Source organism: Haliotis asinina, chromosome 3, assembly GCF_037392515.1.
Source record: "Haliotis asinina isolate JCU_RB_2024 chromosome 3, JCU_Hal_asi_v2, whole genome shotgun sequence".
NCBI classification, from domain to species: Eukaryota; Metazoa; Mollusca; class Gastropoda; order Lepetellida; family Haliotidae; genus Haliotis; species Haliotis asinina.
In genome coordinates this window covers 12,253,706-12,265,824 of record NC_090282.1, presented here as the reverse complement: position 1 = coordinate 12,265,824, position 12,119 = coordinate 12,253,706, and the positions used below count along the sequence as shown (strand labels likewise).

Below are 12,119 nucleotides of genomic sequence, written 5' to 3'. Positions count from 1 at the left end.
TTGAATAGAGTATGCCATTGCTATATATGCCGGGGTGAAATAGATCCACCAGAGAAATAAATTACAATGGGTATACCCGGGTGGAACAAATCCGCTATATCCTAACTGTTGTGTATGCTAAATGTAGTATCGGGTCACGGATGATGTCAGTGAGATTGGTGGTCACAGTGCACGATGTGGTGGTCACAGTGCACGATGTGGTGGTCACAGTGATGACAATGAGCCGATTGTTAATCCAGTGTGACTGGTCGAAACCCTAGATGAGCGTATGTTATAAATCTATGATCCACATTGAATACGCCCCTTACGAACGAGCGCGACTACTATGTTAAGTACGGTACAATTAGCGTCAGAACAACTGATTGTCCCCTGAACGATAATTCACATTATCGTTATTGACCAGAACATCGCTCCTGTCTGTACTGGACATTGCGGGCGGACTGAATCAATACTGTTTACCTGATCGACGGTGCCGCCGGATGGAAATATTTCCGGAATCCCCCACTGAGACTTCCTTTGACCGTTATGTTTTGGATATGATTTATAACAGCCATTAATAAATACCTTCAAAAGTGAAGGTGTATGACGGCAAATTCTTCAGTATGTCATTAACATACCACTGAACTGACAGGTAATGGGACTCAATTTATTCCTTTGTCAACACAATGTACAATCAGGTGCAAATATTTTTTGTAACAGATTTTGACAGTGGAGTTCCCTAGTGTTGTTCTGCATTTGTACCACTGAAGAGTTGAATAATACTACTGAGCTCTAGTCAAAAATTGAAGGATGTCTTCGTATGTTCACGAATCATTCATACTGTTGTTTACATGCATGTTAGAATAACCAATCATCAATTGTGCCTGAGGGACATATTTTTTAAATGTCACAAAACATCGCCAACACAAATGCAAGTAAGGTCATATTTGCACAATGACTTATAGACCTCTTAAATAAACACTGGAAACAAACGTGTATTTTATTTCAAATCCTTTCAACCGGAAACCTTGCTTCAAATGGGTTAGGGCAACCTGACCAAATCATACCTACATATTCATGGGGGCATATTACAACCGGTATTGAGTTATCAAGTAGATGTTGTGCTTGCCGGCGATCTTGAAGAACAAGATGAGCATATTAAAATCTGATGTTTTTTTATATGTAGTGCATAATACTTCTTCAAACATTCATTTAATAAACAGGCTTTAATGCGGAGGGCTGTCGCACTCTTCTTGCAGCGCTTTGTGGAGCTCATCCAACGTGGTCGGCGGTTTTGACGTTGACGTACACCTCTTTCTATCGCGTCTCAGACAACCCGCAAACCAACAGTTCCACAAAGAGTGTTAGTATATATGTTGTCCCGACAGTTAACTGACCCTTCCTCGTACATGGAATAGCGCTGTCCCAGTCCTATAGCTCCCGCCAAACTAAACGGACCGTCCAGCAGGCCCCACCCGGATCCAGAAGCTGGTTCTACAAGCCAAAGCATTATTGCAAATTCAGACCTGTTTGTGTGATTGTAGGTAGTCAGACCGAGTTTGGCGTGAGATTTATCAGTTTTGTCGTTAGACCCGGGCATATGTAATAAAATCATGAATCTCAAGCCAAAGGAGGGAGGGTCTCGATCAGCCGATCTCAGCTGTCGTCTATCAAGTACGCACATGTCACGTGTAATCACGTTGTGTAGTGGAGAGTTGGGTTAGTTGGGCCAGAGTCTTTCTGGGCAGTCCGGTTCTGCAGTTGTGACAGTATGGCATGATTTAAGGTATACAGCATTAAGCATCCAATCCTTCATGCAGTCTAGCGCATTTAAACTCTCAGGGCTTGTGCCGACATTGCAAATGGTCTGAAAAAGGAAAATGACGCATTTAGTCCACTGCGTGGGTTCAGTTGAGTCAGTTTAAAGGTTACTTTATTCTCAACAACGTTTTGAAAAGAAAGACATAAAAACATTTTCTTCAAATCATGAATAAAATCTATTTCAACAAATACTCATGGGTCTCCATTTTCAAGTCTTTTCTTAGATCACACTTGAGCATGAGGTGATAGCTCTCCGTGCAGTTACCCCAGCCTGTCTTGGCAACGGTAGCTTATGAAGTATTTCTTCAAGTGGTAAAGAAGTTACATCATTGACTTTATGGCGCAGGTAGTTTAAGACTGGAGCTTACCTTACAGACTGACGTATACGCCCAAAATACACCTTTATACTCATCTCCATCCACTGAATCAATACGGACGGTAAAGTGGGTCAAAGTCACGAATGACATCAGGAATGACATACTAAGCAGGTGTGTGGCAATGTGTGGAATGACACGCTACGCACATGTGTGGCAAAATAAGGAATGACACACAGAGCACATGTGTGGCAAAATGAGGAATGACACACTACGCACATGTGTGGCAAAATGAGGAATGAAACTCTACGTACATGTGTGGCAAAATCTGGAATGACTCACTACGCACGTGTGTGACAGATTGAGGAATGACACACTACGCACGTGTATGGCAAAATAAGGAATGACACACTACGCACATGTGTGGCAAAATAAGGAATTACACTCCACGCACATGTGTGGCAAAATGAGGAAGACACACTACACACAGATTTGTATTACTAGTGAAAAACATGTTTCTGACAAATGTTTTAAAGTGTTAAAACACTTGGGACGAGAATATATTAACGGATGGTGGCCCCGTGTAACAAACTGGGCATTTGTTGAACTCTATCAAGCCAAACCAGTGGTTGATAGCGTGAACAACTACCAGGTTACAGTGACAAAGCAAATCCAAATCCGAACCAAGTGACCGAATACGTTTAGAATAATTACCGTAGGTCCAGGAGTGCACGCCGGTTCTAATCTCACATGAGCTGTACATTCCATAAATCATACTCAGTTCCGAACAAAGTGATGTTTAACGGGCAAACAATCGAGGCAGATGTAACATATGTTCTGCAGTCTTGTGTTGACAGACAGGTTAATACATGCGCTGCATGAAGTTGTCAATTATCATTTTCCTGTGTACACCTGCAGGAAAAACAACGCTTGACGTCGCTACCAGCCGCACGTGCTTTCAGTGTAATGAAGGTCAAAATGTGCACGTGCGTGAAAAATGAGCGCTTGCAGTTCAGCCACGTGAGTACATGTAAGCACACACAAACGCGGCTCACAGTTGCAGGTATAACAGTCACACAGACAGATAGCATGTTTGCAGGAGATATTTGCAGATGACATACAGTTTGGTACGGAGAAATATTGGCAGTCCAGCACGATACGTGTGTATCCATACTCACTTTATTGACACTTGAAGGAACTCACCACAGTCTTCCCTTTCAAAGTGCGGAACGATACCCTTATCAATAAACAGTCTGTTTACAGATATTCATATCTAGATACAAATCATATGTTATTTAGATCTAAAGTTGCCAGAATGCTATTATTGCCAGAATTCTTTACACTGTCATCTGAGGCAGAAAAATTGAGAAGATGAAATTCTGCATCACATTTAGGAAATATTACAGTGCGCTGTGAACCTAAAGTAATTGCCAAAATTCACAATACAAGGAAAGACAATACGTATATACGAATTCCTAGTAAACGGCAGGCGTGATACTGGTCTCTGTGTGTGTGTGTGTGTGTGTGTGTGTCCGTGTCTGTGTCTGTGTCTCCGTGTTTCTGTCTGTCTTTGCATATTTATCTAAATGTATATACATTATCGCTCTCACAAATACGTATGTCTTTATCTGGAGAGAGAGAGAGAGAGAGAGAGAGAGAGAGAGAGAGAGAGAGAGAGAGAGGAGAGATTGTTTGAACACCATGTAATAGTCTAAATATCAGCTGGAAAGATGATACAGCGAGACAGTCATAAGCTCGACAGATAAATACTAACACTGAGAGTAAACTGTTCTGTTATAAACATCAGTGTTATAAATCTTATCCGAATGTTTGTCCTTAAAACGGACTGACTACCTACCTTCGACTTTATTGTTCACTGAAGCATTTCCTAGATTTGATGTAACATTTCATCTTTTCGTTATCCTGTCTGGCGACCCAAACTCAGTTAGAAGAATGCATTTTCAGAGTTGTAATAATCATATTCTGTCAACTTAAAGATCTAAGTAATGTATAATTTGTCTCTAAATATGAATATTTATCTGGATGTATATTGACCAACGTATCTTTTTGTACTTTGAAAGGAAAGGGTGCAGAAAGTTATGTATTTAAATTTAAATCATCACACGATGGGAGTTAATTTTAATATATGTATATCTATCTACTCATCGAATGTGAATTTCCTCAATTCCTCAACACGTGTGATGCCTTTGTAGATTGCCTCCATCTATTCATAACACAATGTATTACATATTTAAATTTAAATCGTCGCAGAGTGGGAGTTCAACGGATTGTGTGGAGCTGCTTTTGTCCTCATGGTATATCTCACAATGACACAACAATAATGTTGACGTGGATATAAGAAAGGGATCTACGCTCCGGTTTCGATTCAGTGATTGCATTCAACGGTTTACTTGTCTGCCTAGAAAAATAGCGCACCTCGGCCAACTTAGTTTGTAAGGTCAGTCAGTCGGATAAGCTACCGCTCAAGAGGCTAGTTCACATACAGGCGGGATTTTTACCTTGAAAAGCCACTAGCACAGTGAGAACCATTCAAACAAAAACAAAGGAATAACTATAACGTGCCCCGAGACTTCTGTGGATACATCTTTTGGATCACCTGCCACGATGGTCAGCCTAACGGTAAATATGGCTCATTACATATATGTCTCTATATGACTGTTTTAAAGTTAATCAGTCTCATCTACCTGTGGTCTAGATGTCTGTATACCGTGATTTGTTTATAGGCTCTTACGGGGCACATTAACTCACACACGGTGAACAGAGGACACATAATTGGTCTCGTCTGCTCAACGTGTGGCGATTGCTCCACCACGATTCGCAAGCCAGCTTTGTTATGATAACATCGGCTACTAGTGAAATCAGTGATAGCAAACATTGATAAAGGCAATGACCCATATTCCAAAAGCATATATGGCTTCAAAAGTATGCGGGAAACTTTACACCAAAGATCGGCCATGGCATGTGGCTAAAGGTAAGTTCTGCTTGAGTTGCCACAGATAGATAATACAAGGCTTGACTACCCAGTTGTGACGTGTGCGGCAAAATATAAGTTGGCGTGCTCACCAGTTCAGCAGCCTGACTGGATGCTTCTGTTGTCTACGGTAACTTTATCAACATATCTAAAGCCACTGAGTCTCCTATTTCTTATGTCGAAACGGTTTTAGATACGAACAAATTAATCAATGATTCACTGGCTTCTTTCATGGCCTCCGATATCACAATAGCCCGAGGAGAACTCTGATTCCCTACAGGGCCTGGTTCAAAAACAGGATTGTGGTCTAGCTGTACAATTAAAACGTCTCTTTGCTCTTTCCTCGTGCATACTACGCATGTCTCCTCAAGGTGCATGTATTCAAAGTCCAGAACGTGAAGCGGCATAATTATTCACGTCACAAATGCCAATGATTAGCCAAGCACAGATAGCAATTATTTATTCGATTGGTTGGAAACTTTATTATTTATGAATTCAAATTAATCTAGAAAGGTTGGTACTACACCGTTAAAGTGTAAAGCATAAAGTTTCAGCTAAATTTTATAATCACGCACTGTCGCTTTTCAGCCACCTTTAAACGAGTGCTTGCTGAGCTCTTCTAATCTTATTTTATACATGCATAGAAGCTCCTGTTTACACTTAATTCATAGCACCTGTTGGTCGAGCGAATATGCTAATAATACGTACTTGAAAATTGTGATACACGGGGAAATTTAGCGATTACACTGAAGTTGCTCCTATAGAGCAAGCTATAAATACGGTTGTAACATTTCCAGGGAATTCGGCGAGGCATGTTAGAAAAACCTCTCACATATGTTTTGTGGCGAGTGTGATTACCAACAGTGGCACGCAGCGATGATCAGGTTAGGCTGTATTCTGGGTCGAATCAGAACTGCTGCGGACAGTTTTATTCTCACCTATTGCTCATCTTTCTTCGCTGTGTCATCATCCTTCCTGCAAACTACAACAGCGAGACTCATGGCTATATTCTGTATCAGATAGGTGGGTGCATATAGGTGCTGTACAGGCGGTCGACCTTATAGAACTTCTGATCAGTTGCAGTGTAGGCAGTGAGAGGGATTCAGGTTCTATGCAAACGTTCAGTTACCTCACCTATCGTGAATGGGGTTGTATTCGTTTGGGAATAGAGCCTTTGCGGACCTCTCGAGATGGCAAGCGGTACACGGCCAGATTGTTAGGAGTGTCCCGATGATACCTGACGCTGACTGTGAGTTCTGCAAGCTGCTGTAGTATTCTGAATCTGCTTGCATCATACAGTTTCAAGTGTTGGCTATGGTGCATCCATTTGATCAAGTATTGGTAAATAATGGTAAGAAAAACAACATGAATACCTTGTGACTTGTAGACACGTGTTCCATGAATACCAAGCCACATGTAGGCATGTGCACAATGAATATCCTGCCACAAGTAGACACGTGTTCCATGAATACCAAGCCACATGTAGGCATGTGCACAATGAATATCCTGCCACAAGTAGACACGTGTTCCATGAATACCAAGCCACATGTAGGCATGTGCACAATGAATACCAAGCCACATGTAGGCATGTGCACAATGAATACCAAGTCACATGTAGACACGTGTGCCATGAATACCAAGCCACATGTAGGCATGCGCACCATGAATATCAAGCCACAAGCAGACACGTGTTCCATGAATACCAAGCCACATGTAGGCACGTGCACCATGAATACCAAGCCACATGTAGACACGTGTGCCATGAATACCAAGCCACGTGTAGCCACGTGCACCATGAATATCCTGCCACATGTAGACTCGTGTTCCATGAATACCAAGCCACATGTAGGCATGAGCACAATGAATACCAAGCCACATGTAGACACGTGTTCCATGAATACCAAGCCACGTGTAGGCATGAGCACAATGAATACCAAGCCACATGTAGACACGTGTTCCATGAATACCAAGCCACATGTAGGCATGCGCACCATGAATATCCTGCCACAAGTAGACACGTGTTCCATGAATACCAAGCCACATGCAGGCATGTGCATAATGAATACCAAGCCACATGTAGACACGTGTGCCATGAATACCAAGCCACATGTAGGCATACGCACCATGAATATCCTGCCACAAGTAGACACGTGTTCCATGAATACCAAGCCACATGTAGGCATGTGCACAATGAATATCCTGCCACAAGTAGACTCGTGTTCCATGAATACCAAGCCACATGTAGGCATGTGCACAATGAATATCCTGCCACATGTAGACACGTGTTCCATGAATACCAAGCCACATGTAGGCATGTGGATGCCCTGTTGAATGCGCCCTCTTTTACCACGAATACACAGTTGCATGCTCACCATGGATAACCTGTCGTATGTAGCCGCGTAAACAGTCACTCATGACTGGAATATTGCTGAGTTCGACGTACGCCAACAACAAACAAACAAACTGTCTACTGTACTTGTAACGACACAGTGTTTGTGCATGTTTATCAACAGGCTAAATGTTTGTTTTTTTCTCTCAATAGTAACTGCACATCTCAGTGGTGGTATAAAATTACAGAAACTCTCAATGTTTGCATACTCAGAGAAACGTAGTTTCTGATCTGAGTCAAGGTAACCAATTCTCACCAAAATAATGCTTAATATCAAGATTTTATGTTTCATTCACAATCATTAGACAGTTCTTAGGGGAATAAATAACACCTTTTCTGAATTACACTATAAACGAACTGTCAGTACGCATGTGCAATACATACATCACGTGTACACGTCTATTGTTTCTGTAGTAAAAAGTCCGACCCGGTTACCTTCGACAGCACGTGAAGTGATACATGAGTGCTGGAGCCTTTGTCTGTGAATCAGACAACGTCAGGGACCATCTCAAAAATTTTATTGTAATGATTTAAAATTGGAAGTTGTCGGTAATATTGCGTCCTAATTGCATCATGGAGTTGTCATCATGGTGAAAGGGAGGAACGATAATCCAAGTGGTTAAAGCGCTCTATCGTCATGCCAAATACCTGGTTTCGATTTTCAAAAGGGTACAGTGTGTGATGCCTCTTTCTGTTCCTTGCCGTGATATTGGTGGAATACCGTGACATAAAACCATACTCACATTAGTGTGTGGAGACAGTACACAGAGGTATGGATCATAAAGTCTGAATCTTGACCACCAACAGATTCGAACCCACAGCCTGAGGGATCTGGTGTAAATCCCTAATCAAGGTCGGCACCGTGTAGGATAGTGTACTATTGTACTATAAGGCATGTGCGACCATGTTGTGTGAGTTAGAACCACCTCAGTGTGGCAATGACTACAGCACGAAGTCACACAGGTCGTTCAGACACTTGCAGTCCAGAAGCATCCGATACCAAGAATATTTATTACTCTAGTATTTTCTATACTAGTAAAAATGCCAAGATGTGGACGTGTTTCCACCACGTCCTTCTGTCTGAAAAAAAACAATGGAATGTAGACAATGCTATACCAAGTAGGTAATCTATAGAATGCCTTACATGTGACGTAGCTTGGTTGTCTGTGTGGTATATGCAGACCTGGGCTACGTCACAATGACGACAAGATATTTGGGGGGAATTAACTTGGCAGAGCTGACTACTCGGCCATCACCTTAAAAACAGAGAGAAGGCTGCTGAGTCCCTTGAGTCTTTATTTGTAGCAGAGTCAGTAATTACATGTAGAAAGAAATTTCAAACAATAATAATATACATGGTAGATACAGTAGACGTTTAACAATCAAATATAAAATTAGCGACATAAAAGAGGTACTGTTACTTGGTCGAAAGCTGTACGACTGAGTTGGTAGAGTTCAAATATCTGAATCGCGCGTTACGGCGCATTACTGGTTATTAAACAAATACGTTTGTGCAATTGCAAAGTAAATTGTGTATTATACTAGACAGGGATTTATTATGTCTTATTCTAGCTAATGTATATCATACAGGGACTGCTGACACTTACATTTACGGCATTCTAGCGTTACTGATGTATTTACATATACATGTATTTTACATACTGTATTATTCCAATACCGTAAATGCTTAACCGTATGATAGACGTATCATAGCCAATATTCGCATGAGCCGGTATTTACGTGAGGTTACCCGCGGGTATTTACCACAATGTACACGTACTCATACTGTGTAATGACTGTCTATCACTTGGCATATCAACAGTCAATGTACAATTGAACTAACAGACTAATATCTACATATATAAACACACTATTGGCATCTACGTTGCCTTGTTGTCTACTGAACTATATACAAGTACGGTTAAGGCTATGAAAAAGGTAGTACACATAAGTGGAGTACACACAATATAACTTCAAGACTTTAACTAGTGCAGTAATACAATCTTACCTTAAAAACAGAGAGAAGGCTGCTGAGTCCCTTGAGTCTTTATTTGTAGCAGAGTGAAGTGTCTGCTACTGGACTCAGTATATATAGGGACTCAGGCCTTCTGTGAAAGTATGAAGTTACCTAATACTGTAGCTGTAATCCAACATCTGGTGTATTAATTGCAATTATGTCTATTTCATGCAGTGCACTGACCACTTAAAATCATTCATATCACTACGCAACGGACATAAGCCATTTACAATGACGTTGCACCCGGCCATGCACAGCATGCTATGGCCTGAGGCATAACCATAGCGTAGCGACCGCTTGACTGAGTTGCATAATTCAAACTTACTTATGTGTGACGGCCAGTCACGTGGTCCACAAGTCTGAATGTTTTCTGATAGTTGAATAAAATATTGATGTAAATACGCAAGTTATTATTGAAATATGATCACCATAATTATGGTCTAATTACGGTGATTTTAAGACTATGACAATATCCCTCCGCTGCGGGAAGCTTTTGTCCTCAAAAGCAAGACATGGATGCTACAATTGTTCGCGTGCAACCAAACACAATACGCGTTTAATATAAACCTTTGATCAATCAATGATTGGCAAAAAGAGAACATGTGGAAGTATTGCCCAAAAATAAGGATACACATTGTAAAACACAATACAATATATGCCATGATAAAAATTGTTCTCCTTGAACATAAAAAGGTATATACTATAGTGAACAAAATACATTTGACATAATAACACATGTATGGTAGAGTATTGTTCTCAGCAGGAGCTTAGCAATTGTATGAAGTTCATTAATATGAAAGGATATGAACCTGTAATGGGAAAATTCAGTTAAAACACCTATGTAGAATATCTGGTGCAAGTTTTGTTTGGGGTAGTCTTCTAAATAGTTGAATTGGTGGAGAGGGCAGATAGTGTCATATTTGGGCAACATTTTTGTATCAGTGGCATTTGATTTGAAGATAGGACATTACATGAGTGTAATCTTTAATAGCAAGTAACTGACACTGATAACTCAGAGCTATGCTGCAGTGGGTTGATAGTGTTGACAACGGGTTTGAAGAGATGACATTTGCAACTATCATCCTTCTAGCACTTTTGAACACAAGCGGACCTGTAGGTTTGTTATCAACGCCTACCAATTTACACTGAAACCAACTGCTTTAGACTATCAAAGTCGAGGGTAACCCTATTATTAGAGATTAGAAAAAATATCTGCGAGATCTTTTGTGCTTACGACTGCGTCCAGTCTGAGTTTTGTGCACGTGGAAGTCTCTGATAAGTCCTTGTCCTATGTTATGGTGTGGTTCCCATGTTGGTGTAGGATATCCATCCCATTTGACAAGAAAATGACGTATGCCATTGATGTTTTTGTACTTCAAGAGTTTTTCAACATCATAGAATTGATCTTGTTGGCGATCATGTTGGTGATCTTGTTGGCGATCATGTTGGTGATCTTGTTGGCGATCCTGTTGGTGATCATTTGTTTGTTTGTCAGTGTGCTCTGATGGCACAGTTTCATTTGCTTTTGCAGTAGGAGTTCCACTGCCGACTGTTGAGTCGAGTGGAGAGTTGCCTTGCAAAGTTTGTGCAGGAAGATCTGGTAATGGATCCGTAGTTGCAGGTGTAGTAGAACCTGGTGAGTCATCATGCCGTGCAACATTACCTCTGAGGATATAGGGTTTCAGACGATTGGCATGAACCAAAGATTTATGTTCTTTGTTGTCTGAACATCTGTGTATTTTGAACGTGTGGTTTGGACCAATGTTCGTGATATAATAAGGACCTGTCCATGAGTGGGACAGCTTGGGTGAAAGTCCTTGTTTGACTACAGGGTTGTGAAGAAGTACCTGTTGGCTTAATCTGAACGAAGGTTCTGATGATTTCAGTTCTTGATGCTCCTGGTCTATCTGTTGACTAACAGACATATTGTCTCGAGCAATAGCTTTGACAACTTTCAAATTGTCAATGAGCTGTTTAAGATGTGTCTCTGCATTTTTACCAAGTGTTAGTTTTGGTGTGAGTGTGGTGTCAAATGGAAGACACATCTCTCTGCCAAAGAGCATTTGATGTGGTGAGAAACCAGTTGACTGGCATGGTGTGTTTCGTATTGCCATAAGGACACATGGAAGAATATCAGCCCAGTTGGACTGGTCCGGCTTACAGTACGATTTCAAGGCTTGGGCAATTGTACTGTTGCGACGCTCAACCATTCCATTTGTCTGAGGGTGGTATGATGATGTGAAGTGGTGTTTCACCTCAAAGATTTCACAGATGGCATTGACGAGTTTCGATGTGAACTGACGTCCTCTATCAGTGATAAGAGTTCGAGGGGCACCATATCTTGTGAAGACCTCATTAAAGAGTTTTGTTGCTACTTCCACGGCATCTTGCGTGTGCAATGGAAATGCTTCAATCCACCTTGAGTATGAATCCACGGCTACAAGAACATACTTATGCCCATCCTTTGTTTGAGGAAGAGGCCCAAGAATATCAACATGTAGCCTGGAGAAGTTGTCTTCAATTGGCATAGGTACCATTGGAGCTGGTTTGGAATGAACCCAACGTTTGGTTTTTTGACATTCGTCACATGACTTGATGTATGTTTCC

General features: G+C 41.2%; 1 pseudogene; it reads right to left on the bottom strand.

Annotated features, from left to right (window-relative positions):
• Positions 1-1,809: 1,809 nt before the first annotated feature.
• LOC137277415 (uncharacterized) lies at positions 1,810-9,279 on the bottom strand (annotated as a pseudogene).
• Between the last annotated feature and the right edge of the window lie 2,840 nt (positions 9,280-12,119).